This window comes from Typopeltis vanoorti, chromosome 17, assembly GCF_054136105.1.
Source record: "Typopeltis vanoorti isolate ZY-2024b chromosome 17, IOZ_Tvanoo_1.0, whole genome shotgun sequence".
Taxonomy (NCBI): Eukaryota; Metazoa; Arthropoda; class Arachnida; order Uropygi; family Thelyphonidae; genus Typopeltis; species Typopeltis vanoorti.
The window spans coordinates 33,377,800-33,404,645 of NC_143565.1; the positions used below are offsets into that span (position 1 = coordinate 33,377,800).

At 37.2% G+C, this 26,846-nt stretch overlaps 1 protein-coding gene across 2 annotated transcripts in view; it reads left to right on the forward strand.

Moving 5' to 3' along the window:
* The first annotated feature begins 11,458 nt into the window (after positions 1-11,458).
* The window catches only part of iPLA2-VIA (calcium-independent phospholipase A2 VIA), a 369,611-nt gene continuing 354,223 nt past the window's right edge, over positions 11,459-26,846 (forward strand). The window contains exon 1 of one of the 2 annotated variants that reach the window (XM_090407696.1): positions 11,459-11,603. The gene's annotated coding sequence lies outside the window, so the exon portion shown is untranslated. The other variant, XM_090407695.1, reaches the window with a different exon arrangement.

Consider the following 26,846-nt stretch of genomic DNA (forward strand, 5'->3'; position numbering starts at 1 on the left):
ATCATTATGTCACAAGCATCGTTAAAAAATCAAATAATAATAATAATAATAATAACAATAATAATAATAATAATAATAATAATAAGCTAACGCCTTTTTATTCCAGTTTAGGGAGGAGGCGTGGTCTTTAAACCCTATCTAGTTTTTGGAGACTGAGTGGACAGTTCAATCCCCAATGGTAGCTAATCAGAGATAACTGGCCCATCGATACAAAATTAATAACAAAAAAAACTTACGTACAAAGATTATTTAATAGTATAATTTACGCCTGTGTGTCACAGGCATCTTCAGTACGTTAAGCTCAAATTAAACAATAACGGACAATTCCAAAAAACGCCACCTAAGTAGCTGGTGTAAGATAACTAAAAAGGTCAATAAATTTCCTAAAAAAAAAAAATAAAATTAATACAATAAAAAGTTAGGAAAGATTAGCTGATTTGTAAAGTACTATCTCCCATAAAGGGGATAGACGTAAGCCTTCGGATCTGTTTAAGTTAGGAGAATGAAGTAGTGTTTCACGTTTCTTTATAAAGGTATTCCATGAGAAACTGACTTTTGTGAAGAACTCTTGTCTTTCTCCAATGAATTCTGTGTCTAGTGAAGATGGCATGTTCTGCAAGTCGGGACTTTTCAGGTTTAAAGTATTCAATATAAGATTGGTGTTCTTCTAGCCGAATAGAGGCAGATCTTCCCGTTTGTCCGAAATAAGATAATCCACAAGAGCACAGAATCTGGTAGACACCTGGATGATTAAGGTGTGGAAGCTTGTCCTTAGGAGAAGTGAGAAAGGTGGTGATTTTTCTAAACGGTCGAAAGGCAACAAAAATATTCAGCGGTTTTAAAACGTTTGTTATACGTTCACTGATGCCTTGTACATAAGGGATAGTAATGCGCGTTATTTCTTCTGTGTTTGAAGAGGGAGACAATAAAACTACTCAAAGTTTTTTATTAAGCCTGAAACGTCTGGACTTGCAGAACATGCCATCTTCACTAGACACAGAGTTCATCGAAGAAAGACAAGAGTTCTTCACAAAAGTCTGTTTCTCATGGAACACCTGTATAAAGAAACATGTGAAACCCTACTTCATTCTCCTAACTTAAACAGATCCAACGGCTTACATCTATCCACTTTATGGGAGACAGAACTTTACAAATCATCTAATCTTTCCTAACTTTTTATTGTATTAATTTTTTTTTAGGAAATTTATTGACCTTTTTAATTATTTTACACCATTTTTAGTTATCGCCACTTACGTGGCGCTTTTTGGAATTGTCAGTTATTGTTTAATTTGAGCTTAATATACTGAAGATGACTGTGACACACAGGCGAAAATTATACTATTAAATAATCTTTGTACGTGAGTTTTTTTTTTTTCGTTATATATTTTGTATCAATATGTCTACTCACGGTATACCTCTTTTAAAACTAACTGGCCCGTGTGTATTACTAATTATACGCAGCCATACGAAGAGACCGGCAAACAAGTGCTGCCATCTCTTGGTACCTAACCCTAACAGTATATGTTAGTTGTCTGAAATTATGTGGGTTCTACGGTCGATTTTCTTGAGTTTACGGGATGAAAAACCCGAGTTTTCGGGTAAAAAAATCCGCTTGTTCGTGCCAGAGATCGACTAACTCGGGAAATTGTCGAATAAAGGCTTAGAAAAAACTTGTCCAGTCGGCGACTAGACTCGAACTACAAGTCAAACTTCGTGCAGCCAAGCGCAGAGGAAGAAAGTGCCACCACTGCGCTACACACACACCTCTGTATTGCAGCTTTTATATGTTTTGCAATATTACACTCTCAGCACCTGTGTAGCTCACTGGAATTGGTATTTGTACTCCTCAGTGCTACAACTCCTCCTACAGTTCGATTTTAGACGCCAGCTAGAGGAAACATTTTCTGAACCTTTTTTCGACCAGATCCCATGTTAGTCTATCTCTGGCACAGGCATGCGGGTTTTTTCTTCCGGAAATTCGAAAGAATAAACCCTCTTTACGGTTTTTCGTACTGTAAACTCAAGAAAATCACAGTAGCACCTACATTATTTCAATCACAGCACTTCTTTGCCAGTCTCTTCATTTCATTAAAACTTTATTCGTGCGGGCAAGCACGAATAAAGTTTTTCCCCGACTAGAGGAAATTTCTAAGCTTTCTTCGACTGGTTCCACAGTTAGTCGATCTGTGGCATAGGCTAGCGGGCTCCCCCCCCCCCCCGAAAGTCCGGTTTTTCGTCCTGCAAACTCAAGAAAATCAACCGTAAAACCCACATTAAATATATTGTGTTAGGGTTAGGGACAACGAGATGGCAGCACTTGTTGAGCCATCTCTCTTCACTGCGTGCTGCAAAATTAGTGATAGTCTTGTGCCAGCTATCTCTGACTGGAGATAGCTAGTGTAGATTGAACTGCCCACTCGGTCTCCAAAAGTTTGATAGGGATAAAACTGCTTTGCCTACTCCCTATACTGAAAAAAAGGTATTAGCTGAATTTTTGATTTAATATTTAATAAAATTCTAATAATAATAGCGAATAAAAAAAAAATCAGCTAACGCCTATTTGTTCCCGTATAGGGAGTAGGCGAGGCCGTTTACCCTATCTAACATTTGGAGACTGAGTGGGCATTTCAATCTCCACTGGTAGCCAATCAGAGAGATAGCTGGCCCAAGGCTATCACTGATTCATCGGTACACAGTGAAGAAGGCGGAAATCTAGTGCCGCCATCTCGTGGTCCCTAACCCTAACACAATATTTTTAATGTCTGAAAATAGTGTGGGTTCGACGGTCGATTTTCTTGAGTTTACGGGACGAAAAACCGGAGTTTCCGGGAGAAAAAACCCGCTAGCCCGTGCCAGAGATCGACTAACTCGGGAACCAGTCGAAAAAGGCTTAGAAAAATTTCCTCTAGTCGGTGACTAGATTTGAACCACCAAATCCTTTCTTCGTGCGGTCAAGCGCCGTAGAGTGCAAATGCCACTTCTACTGAGCTACACAGGCTCTTAATAGCGAGTAGACCTTTCCTAATCCCTATAGGGGAATAAAAATGCATTAGGTTATTTTATATAATAATAATAATAATAATAATAATAATAATAATAATAATAATAATAATAATAATAAGCTAATGCCTTTTATTCCCTTATAGGGATAGGCAATGACTTTAAACCCAATCTATTTTTTGGAGATTAACTGGGCAGTTCAATTTCAATAAGTAGCCAATCAGCGATAGCTGGCACATGACTATCACTATTTATAGGCGACCACGGATGAAGAGACCAGAGAACAAGTGCTGCCATCTCTTAGTACCTAGCTTTAACAGGATGTGTTATTGTCTGAAATAATGTAGGCTCAACGATCGATTTTCTTGAGTTTAAGTGTCGAAAAACCCGAGTTTCAGGGTCAAAAAAGAGGCTTACCCTTGCTAGAGATCAATGAACCAGACAAAGAAACTCTTTGAAAAAGTTCTTACAGTCGGAGAGTACACTGGAATTATAAGTCTATCTTCACACGGCCTAGTGCAGTGGATGTAAGCTTCAATTCCAATGAGATACATAGGCCTTTTAAATATAATATAAATATTTAAACATAATTTAAATAATATTAATTAATTTTAGTATTATAAAAATTAGATCACGACTCCGACCAATAGAAAACGACACAGATACATTCAAGACAAAACACTAAGCCGACATTACATAGACTCGACTTTTCCTATAAGCACTGAAGACGACACCCAGTAGAAACGGCCCACACTCCGTTTCTCCAACCGCTAATCTTGTTTTATCATATTCAATACTTCTACTATCCCTCCCAAGGGGGATAGTAGAATTTACAGTCCTCCTTTGAAAACGCGGGTTTTAAATTCACATACCTTTGATCATCTGCAAACCTTTCACATCTTTCCCCTTTCCTTTCAGTCAATCTGCAACAGTAATACACCCTCTGTCCAAAAAGAAACCGAACTTTTCGAAATTAAAAGGAGCTAGTGACGCCACCTGTTGTATTTTTTTTGTTGTTGTTGTCGAAAGAGGCAATCTTCATTAGTGTCAACTGTTTATGACATTCGGTTCTTTAAAAGCCGAGTTATAGTGCCAAGAGTGACAGTGTGTTTTGACGAACTGTCGGAAAAAGAGAGCTGCGATTGACTTTCTGTTGAACTTGGTAAACGTTTTACCAAAACGCATCAAATGCTTCAAAAAGCATAGAGTAATGAATGCTTATCTAGTACTCAAGTTTTCGAGTGGTTTAAGCGATTTGAAAATGGTTGTGAGACGCCTGAGGACGACAAAAAGCCGGGCCGTCCAAAAACGGGACTGAGAAGTTAACATCAAAGAAAACCCGAAATCGTCAGTGAGATTGATTGAAGATGAATTGGGAATTCCAACGTCAACTGTGCACAACATTTTGACTAAGAGTTTCTGCCTTCGTAAATTGAACTCGCGATTTGTTCCCCACAAGTTGACCGACGATCAAAAAATGTATCGAATTGAATACTGCAAGGACCTAATTAAAATCGCTCGTAAGGACTCAGACATCCTAAACGATCGTTACTGGTTACATAATGTGGTGTTTTGAATATGAGCCCGAAACAGTGCGCCAGAGTGCTGAGTGGAGACCACCAGAAGAGGGGCATCCGAAAAAATGTCGCTTGGAGAAATCAAAAGTAAAGAAAATGCTGATTTTTCTACGATTCCTAAGGCATTATCCACAATGAATTCGTTCTGCCTGGTCAAACGGTCAATGGTGAGTTTTATCTGGAAGGATAAAATTCACCATTGACCGTTTTAGGGAGAAATCGTCGCGTTCGGCATGAATATCGTGACGACCGACCGTTCGTCAATACATAGTGTCACTCTTGTCACTATAACTCGGTTTCTAATGAAACAAATATCATAGACAGTTGACACAACACTAATGAAGGTTACTGCTTTCGACAACAGAAAGATAGAAGAGGTGACGCCACTAGTTTCTTCTATTTTCAAAACGTTCGGTTTCTTTTTGGACAGAGGGTGTATATGAATTGTTAATGGTACACGTCTAAAGCTGCGCAACACCCAGACCACCCAGAACATTCTACAAAGGTAGTCCAAAATTATTCCTTCCTTATATTATTCATGTATCTATGTCTTTAAAAAGTCAGTGAACAATCGAGTAAAATGCCAATGACAACGTAAAAAAGGGTACGCCTAAAGAAAATTGGCAAAGTAGTCATAAAAAAATTAGCATAGAACCTGGTTTGTTCAGTGGAAGTGGTGTTTGCATTCTTCTGAGCTAAATCGCCCGAAGACAGATTTCGAGTTTGAGTCCATTTGCCGACTAGAGGGACTTTTCCTAAGCCTTTTTTCGACCGGTTCACGATTTAGTCGATCTCTGGCACCGGCAAGCTGGTTTTTCTTCCGGACACTCGGGAATTATGTCTCGTAAACTCATGAAATTCGACCATAGACCCCATGCTATTTCAGACAGTAAAAATTTGTGTTAGGGTTAGGGACCACGAGATGGTCGTACTTGTTACCCGTATCCTCACTTCTGGCTGCTTAATTAGTGATAACCTTGGGCTAGCTATCTCTGATTGTCTACCGGTGGAGATCGAACTGCTCACTAAGTCTCCAAAAGTTAGATAGGGCTAAAACGGCCTCGCCTACTCCCCATACGGGAAAAATAAAAAAAAATAATAAAAGAAAGGCATTAGACGTTTTTTTTCCCTCCTCATTAAACCGATACCCATTACCTTTTCTCATACTAACAGCCTATTTAATTCATCACGCAAATTATTTACATCGCTTTGTTGACCATTACCCTACCTAATGTCTCATTATTAGCAAACAACTGAATATTTCATTTCAGGTTATTTCTTATATGATTTATTTTGAAATTAAATAGCTATGGTCCCAGCACCAAAGTTGCTGCTCACCACTAGTCAACTGTTTTCGCCTCGATTCTGTCTTTCGATATATCACCTTTTGATATCTGTCCAACCACCACCCTATTACTCTCTTAACCAGTGTCATATGTATCCCCATTTATTCTAATTTGTGTAAGAAAGTTTTATGTCTAATGCCTTTGCAAATTCATAATGCAGCAGGGTTGGCTCATCCATAAGGGCAGCAAGGCTACAGCCCCTCCAGAATAAAATGAAACTCGCTGTTGTTTTATCACCGTTATTAAATTTTTATATATTTATCTAAAAACCGTTATTTTCTTGTTTGTAATACAATACCACTCGAGCGTGTTTTATATAATACATTTTGTAGCAATAGTTGTATTTTGTAATAGTCAATGTGCTGTGGGGCTAGTTTTAGTGCTGGCAAATATACTCAACGCTGGAGCTGCATTCAATGCAGACTGCACCAAACCAATACCTATTGGGAATAACGCAGTAGGAATAACGCGTGATTTGCGTGCAGTTTGGGCTGGTAGCAGCATCCCCAACACTACAATTTCTTATGAGCAGCCACTGTCATGCAGTCATTTCCTTTATCCAACTCTGTTGTTACTCTGTTATAAAAGACAGTAAATTACTACTGCATGACCGACTCTTCAAAAAGCGTTATAAAAAGTCATATTTTTATTCATCCATTCTTAGTTTCTTTCTCTTTTTGATGAATTCTTCCAGTAATTTTGCCACCCTACTTAAGACACTGATTGGTCTATAATTTGGTACTGCAGTCTTAGAACCTCCCTTATGCAATGGAATAATTTTGCCCTCTTTGTCCTTGGCACCCTACGAGATCTGAGACTGAAATTAAACAGCTCGGTCAAAAGCATTGCAAGTTCCCACGCACACTCTCGTAAAACCCTAGCTGATATCCCATCTAATCCCATAGATGTATTTATATTTAGATTCTGCAATATACTAATAACTTTCAATTCATCCACCTCTGATCCCACATTAGTGTCTCCCACATGGGTTAAAGCAGTAACCTCACTAGGAAGATATATACTTACAAAGTGGTCACTCATTAACTCAACTATTTTATCTGCTTCTGTCTCCTCGTGACTATCATCACTCATTAAGTTGAATCTTCCATAGTCATTCTTCCTCTTATTTGCTACATAAAGAAAGACCTCTTTGGGATTTCCTTTGGCTTGCTCGGCTAAATTCTTCTCAAGCATGACTAATGCCTATAAGATTTTGTGAGGTTGCACTAACAAATGCCAGAAGCTCCTCCTTCTTCTTCCTGATACTTCTGTCATTAGTATATAGAAACTGCAGCATCCATTTAGTTCTCCATCCCCGTTTACTCTCTGAATTGACTACTTTATTTAACATTTTTGCTTGAGACACTAGTTTCTGCTCTTGGTCATTCTCACACTCACTAGCCCCATGGGTGCCTTGAAACAAAGTCACCTACTTCCATCCTAATTTCTTAAGTTTTCCTGAATTTAAGCTTCATCATGACCCATGAACAAAGTTCTCTCTAGACACCTAACGGCAAAACCATTTAGATGAAGTTCATTAGCATTGAACAATTCTTCTTTCAATGAAATACATACTACTGAACCAGAAATCCTACATCATTCTTTCTGCACAGCCTAAGTATAGACTCATTAGCTATCAATGCTTTCCTCCTCATTTCTTCTCTGTCATACCGTCATAGTAGACTTACAGTTTTCGTAGGATGGGGATTAAAAAACTCGAGTTTCTGGAGGAACATATTGCTGCGCAAAAAATCGACTAACTTGAAAACAATCTGGAAAGAAGCCTTGTAAAAAAGATCTGTTGCGTGAAACGACTCTAAACGCTAATAGTTTGGATTGGATTCTTATTGTCTTGGTCCTGCTTCTGCAAGTCTAATGTTTCGGAAGTCAATGAATCAGTAGCGCCCTCAGTATTTAATCTTGTGGGGCGGGGAGATTTGGATAGACGATTTGCATAAAAACTATGCATCGCATATGACCTAAGACTGAGCATCTTCAATGATCGCTAATTCATAAGTAGTACAGGAATAGAAGACATAAATAAAATAGAAGACAATACATACATACATACATCTTCAAGGCCCACTCTTCCTAATTGAGTTGTGGCGGCAACAACTGCAAGAGGAACTTCCAATGGTCACGATCCTCTGCCACCAAGCTCAGGTGTTCTGGTGGGATTCCCAAACGTGTCCATCCAAGGTTTTGGATATAATCTATCCAGCAAGTCCTTGGTCTTCCACGTGGCCTCCCACCCTCTGGCTTGGCAAAGAGGGCCTGCTGAGGGAGCCTCTCTTGTGGCATTCTGACCAGGTGCCCGTACCAGCGTAACTGTGATCTCTCAACATGGAGAAGCAGCTGTTGAGTATTGAGGGTTTCCCGAATTGCAGAGCTTCTGACTCTGTCGAGTTTTGTCAGCCCCACAACCCCTTGAAGGAACCTAATTTCAGCCGCTTGGATTCGTGTCCGCATTCTTTCGGTCATTACCCAACTCTCATGACCATAGGTGAGGATGGGGACATAGACTGTATTGAAGACAGCCAGCTTTGCCTTCTGGCTTAACTCCCGCTTCAATACTACTGAACGGCCAAGCTCCCGCAATATTGAGCTTGCTAAGCCAATTCGAGTATCTAGCTGTACGTCCCATTTTCCATCATTCGTGAATATTGACCCAAGGTATTTAAACTTCTCCACATGTCTCATTGGGACTGCACTTACATTTAGAGTGCACTGGGATGGTTGTCTTGAGACCACAAATGTTTCAGTTTTCGCCACGCTGATCTTCATTCCGGCGTCTGCACAAACAGCTACAAACCTATTCAGGGTCTGCTGGAGGTCATCTGTGGAAGAGCTAATTTATCTAATATTTTAAAAAAGACAACTGGCAAACATTTAATGAAAATGAAAAGGAAATAACTAAAGAAGAATTAGAAATCAGCCTGAAAGAAACAACAAATGGAAAATCAACTGGAGAAGATAATCTAGGTTCAGAACTATATAAATATGAAGGAACAAAAAGATGCAAACTAAACTGCACATTGTAGAAACCTGTATCTTCAGCAGCATGCTCTATGGATGTGAGGCCTGGGTACTCCTGAAAGAATCTGAAAGGAGGATATTAGCATTTGAGAGAAAGTGCTACAGATAGATCTTGAGAATAAGCTGGATCCAGAAAGTGAACAATGAGGAAATCTACAACGAATACAACCAAAAGAAAATCTGATCCAGAAAATAATCAAAAGAAAACCACGTCTCTTTGGCCATATATAATGAATGAACAATGAGAGGAAAATAAAATGCTGCTGTTTGGGATGATTGAAGGAAAGAACAAAAAAGGAAGACCAAACAGAGAATGGGGCGATGACAAATGATGCTGAAACTCTGTGCACGGGCTAAGTCATCTTGCACAGAATAGAATGCAGTGGATGAATCATGTCAAGATGGCATGGAACTTCTGCAGGCACTGGACCCATGGTTGTTGTTGTTGATGATGATGATGACAACCCATCCCATTGACCCAGTCTATTCAAGTCCTTTTGCAAAGCTACAACATCCGTTTCACTTCTTAGAGCTCTTCGAAACTTTTCATGGTGTGCAACCAACTGTATATCACCATTCAACACTTTTCAATTTACGTACAAACTAACAGGGCCGACACTAGGCTGGACGTCGCCCGCCTGCAAAGCTGGCATGAGTACCCCAAAACAAATCGCAATTTATTTATTTATTTTTATTTTTGAGTTTACGGGACGAAAAACCCGAGTTTCCGGGAGAAAAAATCCGCTTGCTCGTGCCAGAGATCGACTAACTCGGGAACCGGTCGAAAAAAGGCTTAGAAATATTTCTTCTAGTCGCTGAGTAGACTCGAAACCAAGAGGTCTTCCTTCGTGCGGTCAAGCACCGTGGTGTGCAAACGCCACATCCACACGTCTACAATAATAAAATATACTACGGCAAGAAAGCAAATGGAAACCACCTTGCTCATAATCATCTTCCTAATATAATCCCCGCCAGCCGTATGGCTGGGGCAATAGGAAAGATTCATTAACGCAGAGATTGAATTACAGTAGACCAACCACTGATCTTTGTGGTACAATACTATATATATATATATTAATCTTTGTACTGGTTATGGGCAGTACTACCCTTACATCACGTCCAAACTTGATATAAGCCTAAGCCTTTAGAAGTGTTTTACCATATGCCTGTTCTATTTATCATTGTAGTCATTCTCTGGTGGCAACGCGATGCCACGAAGTGTGCCCTGTAGGCACTCAAGGAAAGAAATTTATAACTTATAACTCTGTGCGCTCCACTCGCCTACTCCCTATATACGGGAATAAAAAGGTGTTAGCTGATTTTTATTTTTGTCATAATCATGTGGAAAAATTTACAAGAGAGAAATTAAATTACATATTTGTTCTTGAAAACATTACTCTGAGCAATGGGGATGAAATGGACCGTTTTATAGTTGTCAATCTTAAAATCATATTCTGCTGAGAAGGGCCGAATATGACTTCCAGCGCCCTCTAGCGGCGAAACTAGCGCGTTAGTAAATGATATCTATTACTTTTCAACAGTAAACCAGAGCAAATGTATTTGACTTTTATTGTTTTCATTTCAAAATAGAAACCATCCCCGTGAAACGGGCCGTTATAGTTGTCAATCTTAAAATCCTATATCCCATTACACCTGGTTAGAATCGTTAGAATTACTTACATTGGCGACATGACGATTTCACAGAGTTCTGCACGCTCTGCACTGGTTGAACCGGGCCAAACGGTCGGGAACCGGTCATAGCGCTTCAGCGGAATGAGACTCTAAGGTCCCGTAGAAAATACATTACGGGATAGGATCGTTGCACAGGGCTGCTCTGAGCCGAGCGAAGTGTACTTGCTGCCTAAGAAGATAATTTCATGACAATCTTAGTGGGAGAAAATCTGATCTATTTTAATGCAGAATATGTAAATTTGCAGCAATTATATTGACTTACCTAATTATTATTACTTAATTCGTTTACAAAAATTTAAAGAAAGAATGAAACTTCACACTAACACTTCGAAATTGCGCCCACCTTGAAGTGGCGCCCGCCTGCAATGCAGGCCCTGCTGGCCCGCTTCCGCTGGTCCTGCAAACTAAAGACCAACGATTCAAAAACCTACCTTTCTGCCAAAATGGAAAATGCCTCGGGATACATGAAGTGAGTAAGCTTTGAAGGTTATACAAAACAGGGGTTGTAAGAAGACTCCTGGAATCACCGTAAACTACTGAGCATTGGAGACGTCTTACAAAGTAAAGAAAATGCAAGGAACTTTGCCTACTCCCAATAAGGGAATAAAAGGCGTATTATTTTATTATTCTTTACCTTAAAGATGATCGCAAACGATAAAATTTTCACTATAATTTTTTATTATATCGAATATTTTAATGGTATTTGAGGGCAATAGAAACCCTATAAACGGTGGTTACTGGTTCCTCAGAATCTCTTAAAGATGGCACTGCTAGCAGAGTATATGATCTAGTATAACTGTCATTTTTAGTAACTTTAATTTGTTCAGGCAGATAATATTACAATAGTTATTAAGAAATATGTTTATTTATTTTCCCTTTCTGATAAATCTCCAATTGTTAGCTCTCGTTTACTGGTCTTCAGGATCATACAAAGATATTAGTTCAGTTTTAGGTGTGTGTCGCTAGGCTTTTTGATAAGCAATAAATTTCTTTTCGGTGTGTTGTAGTTCGTTTTCCTTTTAATAAATGCATTACGTTTGAATGTTGGTTTGTAGGTATGATTTACAGGAAATGTAAGACGAAAGTTGAGCTTAATGAGCTCTGGGCATATTATCCTCTCCGTGCATAATACTTACACTTTTATATATTAACGACATTTCTACTTTCTACCAAGTGAGTTTGTTTACAGACATTTAAAATAGCAATGTTTTGTTATGTCTGAAAAAGAATTTTATGATAATAAATGTATTTCTAACCGTATTTTATTTAATTCTCAATAAATTTTCCTTTAAGGACTTTTTTTTTTTTAATTATGTACATAGCTTGCAAATCTGGAAACATTATTGCCTACTGATGTAGAATCCAGTTTCTATTTCTGTGATTGTATTTGCATGTTAATTTTGCAGTCCGCTATTGTAGTGTCACCTTTTAGTACAAAAACGTAGTCACTGTCAATAACACTCTTATGTGATCTGCTGTTTTTTTTTTTTTTCTTTTGCTAAACAGGCAAACTGGACAGATGAACACACACAGTACACAGGCCTAGTAGCCATAGTTACTTTGTCAATAACTCCCAGTTCCCTGATTTGAGCATTGTGATAGAATGCAAGTTAAAGTATTTGATTGGTCTGTGGATCTAATCAATACAATTTTCAAGAAAAATGAAAGAAAGAAAAAAATGTCAAGATATCCCTGAATCATTGAAGCCTAGTAATTTTAAGGTAGTTTCTACAGGAAGTCTAAATAAGTGTTCTCTGTGGATCTAATCAAAATTAATGTAATTTAAAAAAAAATTAAACGTTTTTTTTTTTTTTTTTTTTTTTTTTTTTTTTTTTTTTTTTTTTCAGAATATCCCTGAATCATTGAAACCCAATAATTTTAAAGCAATTTCTACAGAAAGTTGAAATGATATATATCATTAGATTATATATGTTTTGTTGTCATAGTGTTTATGGAGTTGAATACATGTTAGTAATAAAAAAAAAATTGACTTTTTATTAATTCCATTCCATTTTTATTAACTCCTTCCACTCTTTAGGGACTTGGTCAAGTCCCTAAAGAGTGGAAGGAGGGCAAGATTGTGCCACTTCATAAAGGAGGTGATCGAACTCAAGCATCAAACTATAGGCCTATCTGTGTGTCAGGTGTTGTGGTTAAGTTGTTGGAGAAGCTTGTGAGAACTAGGATCCAGAGTTGGGTTGACAACAATGGTATAATCTTTGATGGACAGCATGGATTTGCTAAAGGGAGGTCGTGTTTTAGTAATCTACTTACTTATTACAATAAAGTGACTGCTTCCTTGGACAGAGGAGAAGGATACACAGTAATATACTTGGATTTCGCAAAAGCTTTTTATAGAGTACCTCATGATAAGTTGACAGTCAAACTAGAGCAGATGGGGTTGGATATTAGATTAGTGCATTGGATTGGAGACTGGCCATCTGATAGGTATCAACAAGTTGTGTATGGGGGTGCAATATCCAGGAAAAGGAAAGTCACTAGTGGAGTGCCTCAGGGATCTGTTTTAGGGCCATTACTATTTAACTTGTATATTAATGATATTGGCAAAGATTTGGATGGAGATATTCAGTTGTTTGCAGATGATGCAAAGTTGGGACGAACCATAAAGAGTAGTGAAGATGTTGTGGCCTTGCAAGAAGACTTGAATAAATTGAGTGATTGGGCAAGCAAATGGGGATGTGAGTTCAATGTTGCAAAATGTAAGGTTTTAAAATTTGGAAAACAAAGATGGGATGCAGAATTTATGCTTGGTGAGAATATATTGTTGGAAGTAGAGGAAATAAGTGATCTGGGAGTGATAGTGGATAAGGATCTAAAATTTAGGGGACACATCGCCAAAATTGTGAAGACAACACAAAGACTTCTGGGAATGATGAGGAGGACACTGACGTGTAGAAGTAGGGAGATTCTTGTTCCATTGTATAAGGCTTTGATTAGGCCACACATGGACTATTGTGCCCAGATTCGGTCACCTGGTTTTCAGAAGGATGAAGAGATGTTGGAAAGGGTCCAAAGGCGACTGACTAAGGTAGTTTCTGACCTCTGGAATGTCGAGTATGAGGAAAGATTGAAAAGATGTAATTTGCAGAGTCTAGTGGAGAGAAGGAAGAGGGGAGATATGATAGAGACCTACAAGTTGGTAAGGGGTTGTTATAGGATCAATGGTGGAGAAGTTCTACAGCGAATAGTGGGAGATCAGGGGAGAACCAGAGGTCATCCCTGGAAACTGTATAAAGAGGGTGTGAGTAGGGGAGTGAGAGGCAGGTTTTTTTCGTGCAGAGTTGTGAATGATTGGAATGCCTTGCCTGAGAGTGTGGTGTCTGCAAGGAGTTTGAATGTGTTTAAGACCCGGTATGATGAGATGTGTGCGAGATAAAAGGACCTCCTAGATGAGTCTTTGACTCCATGAGGTCTTGTTTAATAATAATAATAATAATAATAATTCGGAAGAAGTTACAATAATCCCTCAATTATTCAACTATAGTTAGAATAATTTCCTGATTGAATAACTGAAACTACAAATATGTGTTACTTTATTAGAAGTCATTTGATGCACTAACCCATTTTGAGAGGGTAATTAATTGAAGGTTGGATAATTGAGAGCTCATTGTGATAAGATTTGTTATATGTTGGATATAGGATATAGTGGAATTATTCAATGAGCACTTTATTAGCGTACATCATACTGGTGTAAATGATGCGGTGCAATATATAGAAGGGAGGCAATTATTAGAAGAATTAGAAGTTAAAGAATCAGAGATGTATAAGGTGTTGATTGGGTCAGATGTTAATAAGTCTGTGGTAATAGATGACACCACTATGTATTCCAAGGATATGTACACACAGTTGGCTATGCTCATGATCTGGTTATTTAATGAAAGTCTTGCAGTCTATAGTGTTCCTAAAGAGTTTAAAAAAGGTAAATTAGTACTTCTCCACAAGCATGGTTCTAGGACAGAGGTATCCATTTATAGACCACTCTGTGTAACTGTGGTTGTGGACAAGGTGTTGGAGACATTGTTTAGGAACATTCTTTATGATGGTCAGCATGGATTTGTAAAGGGTAGGTCCTGTTTAAGCCATTTATTTGCATTTTATTTGCATCTTATCTAATGAGTGTATTAGATAAGAGAGAATAATATACAGTGATATTTTTGGACTTTGCAAAAGTGTTTGATAGATTACCACATGATAAGTTGGTGTACAAGCTGCAGAGGATGGGAACAGTTTGTGTATGATGGAGCAGTGTCTCAAAAAAAAAAAAAAGAGAGAGTAACCAGTATCTTGTGGACTGAATGTAGATCTTCAGTTGTTTACTGATGATGCCATGTTGGGGAGAATTATAAGTAGCACTGCTGATGTTAATTCCATTCAGGAAGATTTGAATAGATTTTTGACTTGGACAGAAGAATGGGGTTGTAATTTTAATATTAATAAGTGCAAGGTGTTGCATTTCAGAGTGCAGAAATATAAAGCTGTGCACTATATCGACAGTACCATACTGCAGGAAGTGGATGAGAATAGAGCTTTGGGAGTGATTATTGACAGAAGACTGAAGTTCAGAGGGCATATTGCTAGTGTTGCAAAGGGTGTACAGGAGTACTGTAATCTTAGGAGTACTCTAATCTAATCTAATCTAAAATTATAGGGATAAGGAAGTGTTCGTGGCACTGTATGAAGCACTGGTCAGACCACACTTGGACTGTCGTGCTGAAATCTGGTCACCTGGTTTTCATTAATGTGGAAACATTGGAGAGGGTCCAGAGACAGGTGACTAAGACAATATCAGGACTTTGGAATGCTGATTATGGAGAGAGAGGTTGAAGAGGTGTGGATTGTGAAGTTTAGTGGATAGGAAGAAAAGAGGCAATAAGATTTATCCAGATGAGATTATAAAAAGAGTAGAAGGTGAGAGGAGAAAAACCAGAGGTCATCCTTGGAAGTTATGTAAGTGTGCAGTGAAGAGTAGATTTTTGACATGGAAAATTGTCAGTGAATGGAATGCATTACCAGAATGTGTGGTTAAATTTAAGGAGTGTTAAGGATTTTAAGATTCAGTATGATAAATATATTGTCAGTTGAATGAATCTTTCACAGTGAGTATGCTGACTCCATGGAGGGGTAGCTCGAAGCTGTGCCATGGCATAACACACCGCAGGGTAAGGATTTTAGTAGTGCATGGGAGATAGTTAAGGGGAATCCAGAGGAAGCAATACTAAATTGTATACCTAAGGTAAGGAATTAGATAGATGAGTAACGTCATTAAACATGAGCTGCAGAAAAAGAAAACACTGTGGAGGGCAGATAAGGAGAAAGATGATGAGCGAATTCATGAACAGTACAGGGGTCAGGCAAGAAAGGTGATCATTGTAATAAAGAGGGCAAAATCCGGTTACAAGAAGAAACTAACCAAGCAGAGCAAGAGAAAGCGTAAAGAGTTCTTTCGCATGTGTAAAGTAGGAGGAAGAAAGACTATGGTACAATAACCTTAAGTGCATGAGGTGACAGAAAGAGATAAAATAGTTGTTGCTGAGTGATCACATTAACCTCACTTCTGTATCATACAAGTGAAGTTAATGCTGTGACAGGCTTATGTGGGAGCAGTGGTGAATGAATTGGAGTTTCTTAGGATATTGCAGAATCGCTGTAAATACAGTTGTGGGATTAGATGGGATATCAGCTTGTTTTATGGGAATGTGCAAGGGAACCTGGCAATGCCTCTGACTAGGCTGTTTAATTTAAGTCTCACTTCAGGTAGACTTCCAAGGGATTTGAAATAGGTCAAAATAACTGTTTGCATAAGGGAAGGTTATAAGACTAGTTGCAATTTATAGACCATTCAGTATCACAGGGATGGTGGTAAAAGTACTGCAAAAATTGGGTAAAAAGGGAATTCAAGAATGGGTGGATAAGAATATGATACTCTATCAGGGTTAATATGGCTTTGTGAAGGGTCTTTCATGCATTAGTAATTTACTAACTTCTTATAATAGAGTTACAGTTTAGTTGGATAAAGGAAATAGCTATACGATGATTCTTCTGGACTTTGCAAAGGCATTTGACAGAATATCACATGGAATTCTTTATGCAAATTAGAACAGATGGGGATGGATATGACACTTTGGGACAGATATCAAAAAGTGGTATATATAGAGGGGCAGAATCAAGGTGAAAACAGGTGACGAGTGGTATGCTGCAAGTTCAGTGCTGGGACCACTCTGTTTAATTTCTACAAAAATGATATAGGAAATAACTTGAAAGGAAATATTCTGTTTTTTGCTGATGATGCAAAATTAGGTAGCGTAATAGTGAATCAAGATGATGTGGAGAGACTTGCTGGATGATTTCAATATGGGGAAAAGTTTATTGTGGAGAAATGTAAAGTTATGCATTTTGGGATAAACAGATTACAAGCTATCCTACATTGACTGGTACTCCAGGAAATAGATGAAGCTGGGGATTTAAGGATAGTGGTAGACAAATAGTTGAAGTTTAGAGGACATATTGTTAAGGTTGCTCATAAGATTATTCGGCTATTGACAACCATACTAACAAGCAGAGATAATGAAGTTGTTATTCCTCGTTATAAGGCCTTGATACTTTCATATCTGGATTACTGTGCTCATGTCTGGTCTCTTGCATTTCTTTTAGAATGAGGAAGTTGTGAAGAGCATTCAGAAGTGAGCTACCAAGATGATGAGTGGCCTGTGGAACTTTCTCTATGAGGATAGATTGAGGATAATAATAAATTTAGTTTAATCCTTTATCCAAGTGTAAACAAACAAAGTTTGCACCTGAAAATATCTTCAGGACTGAGATAAAGGTGACCTCTCCATTACTTCTGCCTTAGTGTCACTACTCTGGGTCTGCCTCCCACTGACGAGACCTCAATAAAGGTCGAAACCGGTCTGGGTAGTGGCCCTTCCCTTAATGCATAGCAGTATACATGTCCACAAGGAGATGTGCTTTGCATTATGGGAGATACTGAGACAAGGAGTGATGAGAGCTTGGTCCACCTTTGCTACGAGTTGCCAAGGGATGTACCACCTTACCTCAGTCCTGAAGATATTTTCAGGTGCAAACTTTGTTTGCTTACATTTGGATAAAGGATTAAACTAAATTTATTATAGTCTAACCAAGTGCAAAATAAACTTCCAAGATAGATTGAGAGTGGGCTGTAGAAGTCGGATGATAAGTGAAAAAGAGGGGATATGATAGAAACATTTTTGTTACTTAAACGGTTTTATAAGATTAATGCAGGGGAAATGTTTCAGTACTTGACTATAGGGGACAGAACAAGAGGTCATTCCTGGAATTTGGTTAAGAGTGTAGTTAGTAGTGGTGTGAGGACTAGATTTTTCACTTGGAGAGCTGTGAATGAATTGAATGGGTTTGCCAGAGGCAGTCGTTAGTGTTTTGTCTGTTAATGGGTTCAAGAAGAGTTATGACAGATTGTGTGGATTGGATCTCCTGCAATGAGTCTTGGGACTCCATGGAGGTGTTTCTACAATAATAATAATAAATGCATAGTGTTTCAGTGGCTTTTGAACAAATAGCTATTTAAAGAGTAGACATAAATCTGGAATTCCTGAATAGCTTATGCCTGAAACTTATTTTTCATATGAGCTATATGTTCACCTATGAAAGGAGGAATATATGGACTCCTCAATGGAGTTCTTGTCTTTTTTATGAGTTTTCTTGCTAATGCATTACCTACCAAGCAGCTGTTACTGATGGTTTGTGTTATCATAAGCTTGTGACCACTTTTTGAAACTCTTTCCTTAATAATGAAATAGAGAGAAAGATAATTTTTTGAAACTGTTTAAAGGTAAATATTTTTTTACCTGCCCACAAAGGTGTTTTGGCAATAGCAAAATTAAGGGATCTGCACTATGAATTGTTGGAACATCCATCCTATTCCCCAGATTTGACTCCCTCTGACTTCTATCTCTCTTCCCAAAACTAAAACTCTTCCTCACTGATCAGCGTCTTTCTTCGAATCAAGAGGTGATTGCAACTGTAGAGGGGTATTTAACAGATCTTACTGAGAACCACTACAGAGACAGGATAATGGCTCTGGAGCATCGCTGGAATAAATGTATTAGTCTTAAAGGAGATTATGTTGAAAAATAAAATTAATTTTGAAATTATAAATTCGCTTTTTTCTTATTAGGCTGAGAACTTTTCAGACCACCCTTGTAGGTCAGGTAAACAGCAGGTTATTACTGTGCATGCGCACACAATTACAGTAATAGTAGGCACATACAATCTTGTGACTGTGTTACCTTTCTCTTAAATACTGCGCCTGAATAATAAATTGTTCTTCTTGACAGTTAGTATCTAGTTGTACACATTTCAGGAATGAATGCTTGACACATTGTGTTATTTTTTTTTTTAAATAACGAAACCTGTGGTGCATTCATAATGAGAAGAAACACATGTATAAACCACAGTGAAAATTATTTAATTGTAAATATTTCATCCTAAGTATCTTAGGACATCATCAGTACAGTATTTAAACAAAAATTAGGAATAACATACAGTTAGGGCACATGATTACAATAGAATCTCATGAAAACGTGCATAACGTGCTAAAGTAGTACAAAAAAAAAAAAAACAAAAAAAAAAAAACAATTATTTAACACAGCTTTGTATGATAATTTCCCATACTTTAGGAATAGTAAGAACGTCGTTGTGGTTTAGGTTTGGTCTGTGTAGTAGAACTTTCTTTGTATAAACGTTCATGTTTAAATAAAGATCTATGTTAAAGTTTAGCCTTTTCCCAATGGATCCTATGGTTTGGATTTTCAATTCCGTGTTGAGAGAGGCCAGATTTCTGCAGTTTAAGAAGACAAATGTGGTCTTGATGTTCCGAGATGCGTTTCTGAACAGACCTACCTGTCTGTCCAAAGTAAGATAATTTGCATGAGCATGGAATCTCATAAACACCAGGTAACATCAAGGGTGAGAATTTGTCCTTAGGAGAAGGTAATAAGTTGTAAATTTGGTTGATAGGTTTGTAAGTAGTGGCAAAATTGTATTTCTTCATAATTTTAGAAAGACGTTCTGAGATGCCTTTAACGTAAGGTATGGGAATCCTATGCACTTCTTCCTGTCTGGTTTGATGTATGCAGAAGTGACTGATGATTTTTTGAGTTGTTTTGGGATTATATCCATTTAGGATGGCTGTATTTTTGATAACTTCTAATTCCTGGTTTAAAGATTCTGCAGAGGAGCAGAATTTGTGTGCTCTGGAAACTAGTGATTTAATAATGCCAGATTTCTGAGATGGATGATGAGCAGAAGAATTGTGAATGTAGCGACCTGAGAATGTAGGCTTGCGAAAGACGGAAGTGGCGATGGAACCGTCCTCTTTTCTTTTGATGTGTAAATCCAAAAAAGAGATACCCTGTGGAGATTCTTTTTCTAACGTAAAGTTGATGCGATGATGAAGAAGGTTAATTTTATCTAGAAACAGTTGTAATTCAGGTTCGGGATGATTCCATAATAGGGACAAATTGCCACAGAATACGATGGAAGAAAGCCACAATAACACACCGTAGCAAGTTCAAATTTGAATGACTTTTCACGGAATCAGCCTCAGCCCTCAGAAACATGCCAAACCTCAACAAATTCGGTTGCATGAGACTGCCCCAAATTTGGGAGATGCACACCAGGAGACCTTCAGCCCAACGGCCAAGAATAACTACATAGCCTGCTAGGGGGTACCACCAGGACTTTTAGGAGAAACAATAGCTTCCTCGTTTCATCCTCATTTACTGTGTGTAGTGCCTGCGTGCACGTTGTCTTTATTTTAAGTTTCTTTGAAGATGTTGCCGAAATATTGGGAATATATATTAAAGTTTAATTTAATTTATATTCTAGTGTACGTTGTGAATTCCTTAAGTTAATTAATAACACTGGCCAACAAAAAAAATTTTTTTTTCTGCTGATTATGATCTGACACTTGTTTTTTACTAATTTGAGTGCACTGATTTCAAATATCAAACCCATTTTTCTCTATCATGTCAGGTTTTTCCTCTATGGCATTTTCTTTTTGCTAATTTGTAAGTTTTTGATAGTTTTAAGGAGGCAGTACTATTTAGAGGATCAAAAAAATCGATTTTTTAATATTATTTTCTGAAAGTATGTACTTTTAAAAATCTGTTCCTAACTTTTTATCAAGAAATTCGAAAAATTCCCGAAGATATAGCCTATTATTCAAAGCGGTGCGCAGATCAGAATCGGAGCGCTCACCGCGAGAGCTGTGAGCGCTCCGATAGTAAACGAATAAACGATAGTAAACGAGCGCTCCGATAGTAAACAATAGTAAACAAATAAATGCGTAAGAACCTGCAATGGCACGTACTGGCGCTTTGAATGCGAGAAAGGCCGATAACCGACCTAATACATTTAGGTGATGAAAAGTAGGCGATGACAACTGCCTAAAACAAATGAATGCTATATGCATCTTAGCGGACAAAGAACGATCGAAATCAGTCAGTCATTAATCGATCGTGAAAGTATGATGAGCGCTTATAACGTTTCAATAAAGTCTCTGGTTTTTTTTGTCTTGTTAATTGCATGTTAGTCAGCAGTGAAGAAAATACATCATGTCTACTACTCGAAAATGTGTCAGTAGTGTAGATTCCTTCTGCCACATTTGTGGCAGCTTTACTGTTCCCAGTCAAAGGACAAATATCACTGATTTCATTAAGAAAGTGTACTTTGCATACTTTGATGTAAAACTTGCAGATCAGGACAATTTGTGGACACCAAATAAAGTGTGTAAGTCATGTGTAGAAAATTTACGATAGTGGAGCAAGGGAAAATGCCAAAAATTAGCTTTTGGCATTGCAATGATTTGGCATGAACCGAAAAATCATGTAGATGATTGCCATTTTTGTTTAGTTCAGACTTCTGGTTATAATAAGAAGAATAAGAAAAAAATTGTGTATCCAAATCTCAACTCAGCAATTCGGCCAGTTGCTCATTCCAATGAAATAGCCATGTCAATTTATAAAGGACTTCCTTTACTTGAGAACGAGCATGATCGGGATATGCCAGATGTTCTTAAGGAGCAAGACCTGGATGTTGATTTAGACAATGAAAATTTAATTTCTAGTTCTGGACCGCAACGTTTTACTCAAGCGGAATTGAATGACTTAGTAAGAGATTTGGGCCTCTGAAAGGAATCATCGGAATTGTTAGCTTCAAGATTAAATGAAAAAACTTACTGGAGCAAGATATACGAAGATAACTTTTTATCGTAGCAGGGAAAGTAATCTTGTACAATATTTTAAACACGAGTGTGAGTTTGTTTGCTGTAACAATGTGTCAGGTTTACTAACTGAAATGAGTGTTGTACAATATCATCCAAATGAGTGGCATTTATTTATCGACAGTTCAAGCAGAAGTCTCAAGTATGTCTTACTACACAATGGGAATGTATGTGGCTCAATTCCTATTGGCTATTCAGTCCACTTAAAGGAAACATATGAGGACATTAAAAAGGTTCTGAAGTTATTAAAATATACAGACCATAACTGGATCATCTGTGTGGATCTTAAAATGGTGAACTTTTTACTTGGCTTTCAAAGAGGATATACAAAGTTTCCGTGTTTTCTATGCTTCTGGGATAGTCGAGCTAGAAACCAACACTGGAGTGAGAAACATTGGTCTCTTAGAATATCCTTAAATTTTGGAGAACAGAATGTTATAAATCAACCTTTAATCGACAGAGAAAAAATCATTTTTCCACCTCTACACATCAAACTAGGTCTTATGAAGCAGTACATTAAAGCTTTAGATTTACAAGGTGACTGTTTCCAATACATATGTGAAAAATTTCCACGACTTAGTTATGAAAAAATTAAAGCCGGTGTATTTGATGGACCGCAAATAAGAACTTTAACGAGAGACCCAAATTTCATCAACTCTATGAACAAAATTGAGGAAGAGGCCTGGACTTCATTTACGATGGTTGCGAATCATTTTCTTGGAAACAAAAAAGCGTGCAATTACAAAGATCTAGTGGAAACAATGCTTGAAAATTTCCATCACCTAGGTTGCAACATGAGCATAAAGCTTCATTTCCTATACAGTCATCTTGATAGATTTCTCAAGAATTTAGGTGCTGTAAGCGATGAACAAGGCGAAAGATTTCATCAAGACTTAAAAACTATGGAAGATCGGTACCAAGGAAGATGGGATTCTCACATGATGGCCGACTACTGTTGGGGTATTCAAAGGGATTGCCAAAACAGAACTAACAGCAGAAATTGCTACAAACAAAAATTTATTCCCCGAAACTCGTGTAAGTAAAATTGTTATTTTTTTATAAATATTCTTGCAATTTTTAATGAATATTGTTAAGTAGTTATGTATCTAATTATCGGCCTCTCTCGCATTCAAAGCGCCAGTACGTGGCATTGCAGGTTCTTACGCATTTATTTGTTTACTAACAAGCGAGAACGGTGAGCGCTCAGATTCTGATCTGCACACTGCTTTGAATAATAGGCTATATCTTCGGGAATTTTTCGAATTTATTGACAAAAAGTTAGGAACAGATTTTTAAAAGTACATACTTTCAGAAAATAATATTAAAAAATCGATTTTTTTGATCATCTAAATAGTACTGCCTCCTTAAAACTATCAAAAACTTACAAATTAGCAAAAAGAAAATGCCATAGAGGAAAAACCTGACATGATAGAGAAAAATGGGTTTGATATTTGAAATCAGCGCACCCAAATTAGTAAAAAACAAAGTCTCATATAAAAGTGAGCAAAAATTGTGTTGGACAGTGTAATCATTATCAGATCTTACATTTCTATCGTCTAAGGCACTTTGTACCATATCAATCCACCTGTATCTTGGCCTTCCTCTGAGTCGTTTTCCTGCCAACCTGGCAGAGAACACTTGTTTTGCTAATCTTTCCTCTCCCATTCTGTTTAAGTGACCATACCACCTGAGATTAGCTCTGTTAACGCATTTCTGGATGCTGACAATGTCAAGTTCTTTCCTAATATCCTTAGTTTTAATATGATATTGTCATCGATGCCATCTGTTCACGCTTCTAATCATTCTCAGGACTCTCATATCTCAGGTCTCTAGTCTTTGGTCAAGTGTTTTACTTCTTACCCAGCTCTCAGATCCATAAGTTAAAACTAGTTTGAACACTAATTTAGTGTTCCGACTAATTTCTCTCTTATTCCATATAAATTTATTCAATTGACTTCCTATACCAGCTTTGTTGATTCTGTTTTCTATTTCCATATGTAATTTACCATCTTCACTAAAAATTGTGCCTAAGTAGCTGAAATGTTTTACTTGTTCCACAGGTTCTCCGTTCACAACGCAGTTGACATTTTCAACGATTCTTCCTGTTTTCGGTCTTTTTATTGCTGACCTTCATACCATATCTATTACAACAGTTATTCAGTTTAGTCAGGCAATCTTGTAGCGGATTTATTTAGAAGTATAACATCGTCTGCATAAAGCAAAGAGCTGACATTAACATCTTCAATTTGATATCATGTTTAATACAACTTTCGCTCATAGTGTGATCCATATAAATAATGAAAAACAGAGGGGATAAGGTACATCCTTGTCTCATACCAGATTTAACATTAAACCATCTTCCTGTACTTCCTTCAATTCTGACTGCTGATTTACAACTCAAATAAAGACTAAATTGCTTGATAGAATGCCCCATTGACACCATATAACTATAGAGTGTTGAATAGCTTCTCTCTTGGCACCTTATCATATGCCTTTTCCAGATCGACAAAACTTAAATACAGATCTTTGTTATATTCCAATGATTTCTCGACTATTTGTCGCAAAGTGAAGATCTGATCCTGACAGCCTCTATTTGGCCTGAATCCAGCCTGTTCTTCACCGAGCTTTTCTTCCACAATTCTTCTGAAGCTTTTCTCAATTATATTTGTATAAATCTTACCAGGAACACTCGATAGGGAAATACCTCTGTAATTCTCACATTCAGTTTTATTACCTTTTTATATTTTGTTACTATGAGAGCTCTACTCCAATCATTGGAAATTCGTCCCTCTGTCCAGGCCTTCTGAACTATGCATTGCAGCCACTGTAAGGCTTTTATACCACCATACTTCAGCGTTTCTGGTCAAATATTACCTACTCCTGCTGTATTTCCTTATTTCAAGCCTTTGATGGCTTTTTCTATTTCAAGTATGGATATGTATTCCTGACTGTATGCCTGTTGAGCATTTTTTTACCACTGTGCTATCACCACTTGTTTCATTTAGCAGTTTTTCGAAGTAACTACTCCTTACTTCAAGGATATCTTTTTCTCCCATCTTCACCTTTATCACATCTAACTCCTTTTACAGCACTCTTTCCTCCATTTCTAAGTTTCTTCAACAACCTCCAAAATATTTTGCCACCTTCTTGATATTTATTTTCTATGTTCTTGCCAAAGTCCTCCCATGACTTTTGTTTAGCTAGTTTTACACAGTTTAGCTTTCTTACATTTGTCTCTGTATTTTCTAAGAGCACAAGCTGACTTATTGCCAGAAACTTTTAATATGCTTTCTTCTTTTCCTTCACTGCCTCTTTAACTTCCTGTGTTCCACCATGGAGTTCTGAATTTTCTATCCTTGCAACAACCTCATCAGATGCCTCTCTGGCTGAATCAATCAGGGTTTTCTTCAAGGCTTGCCATTGAATCTCTAAAGTTTGATTCCTGTTCTCAAACTCTTTCATTTTTTCTTCAATAATCTTTGTGTATTTTAGTCTTCAGTTCACATCAGAGAGCTGCTCAACTTTATTTGCTTTACAACTTTCTTACATGTTCTCCTTTTCAGTATGAAATTCAATTTTATCCTGCTCAAGACTAAATAGTGATCACTTCCAATTTCAAATCCTCTGTACACTCTGGTGTCCTGCATCAGGGAGAAAACATCACTATCAACAATAACATAGTCAATGAGACTTTTCTTATTCCTTGCCTCTTCTCTCCATGTGAATTTGTGCACATTTTTATGTTGGAACATGGCGTTAGTAATAACCAATCCATGTCCTGAGCAGAAATCCAACAGATAATTGCCATTATTATTAGCTTTGCTCTTTTCTTCAAAATTTCCCAAAATATTTTTGTATGTCTGACAATCATTTCCTACTCTGCTACTTAGATGCCCAACAAGGACCAAATTTTCCTTTTTCATTGTGTTAGTTCAGTGGCGCACCCAGGATTTAATCTTGGGGTGGGGAGTTGAATCGATAAAAATATTTTTAGTACAATGAATTTGCTTTAAAAATATTTTTATCTGTTCAACTAAACTTCGTTAAATTTAATTCATTCAATAAAATTCATTAATTAAAATTCATTAGATGATTATAAAAATTTATTTAAAGAATAAAATCCTGTTTTCTTTTCTTTTTACAAGCTCTTGAATTATTTCAGTCTTGGTTACATTAATCTCTCTCTCTGTGTGTATATATATATAGCAAAGCCAGTCCGTTAAATCGTGATTGTGCCATAGTAGATCGTAAATAGGTTTTTAAAAGGTGTAAGTTAAAAAATGACTTTTTACTGACGATTGTTGTTACCAGAAGCGTTGCAAATATTTTTAATAAGTTATAGATGTTAGGATATATCATTTTGTCACACTTTGAAACTGCATCAACTGGATTTTTGCATGGAGCTATTGCAAACGGTTTTTCAAATTTCTTATACCACAACTTGAATCTGGCATTCAAAATCTGGATTTGTATAAGGTAAATCACCGGCAAAAAATTCAGACAATTGACGAAAAATCTTCCATTTTGTTGTTGACGAAAATCTTCCATTTCCACTTGCTGTTGGAGTATCTTTTCCATTTGGTAGAAGAGGAAAAAAAAAAAAAAATTCAAAATGTTGCAGTGCTGAGTGAAACATTCATGAAGTTGAGTCAGTATTTGGTCAATGAATTAAATGAAATAGTTCTCCTGAAATACTCTTCTACAGAATCGGCTGGAACATTGGACCTTAATGTTTGTTTTGATGAAGTCCTTGGCTTTTTAATGTCAATATTAAAATTACTGGTTTTTTTTACATTCTTCATTGTAAATATCTTTAAATGAAGAGTCTGGTGTTTTACGAACGGTATTTAATTGAGCCACAACATCATTAACAAAATTTAGGGCAATTAAGAG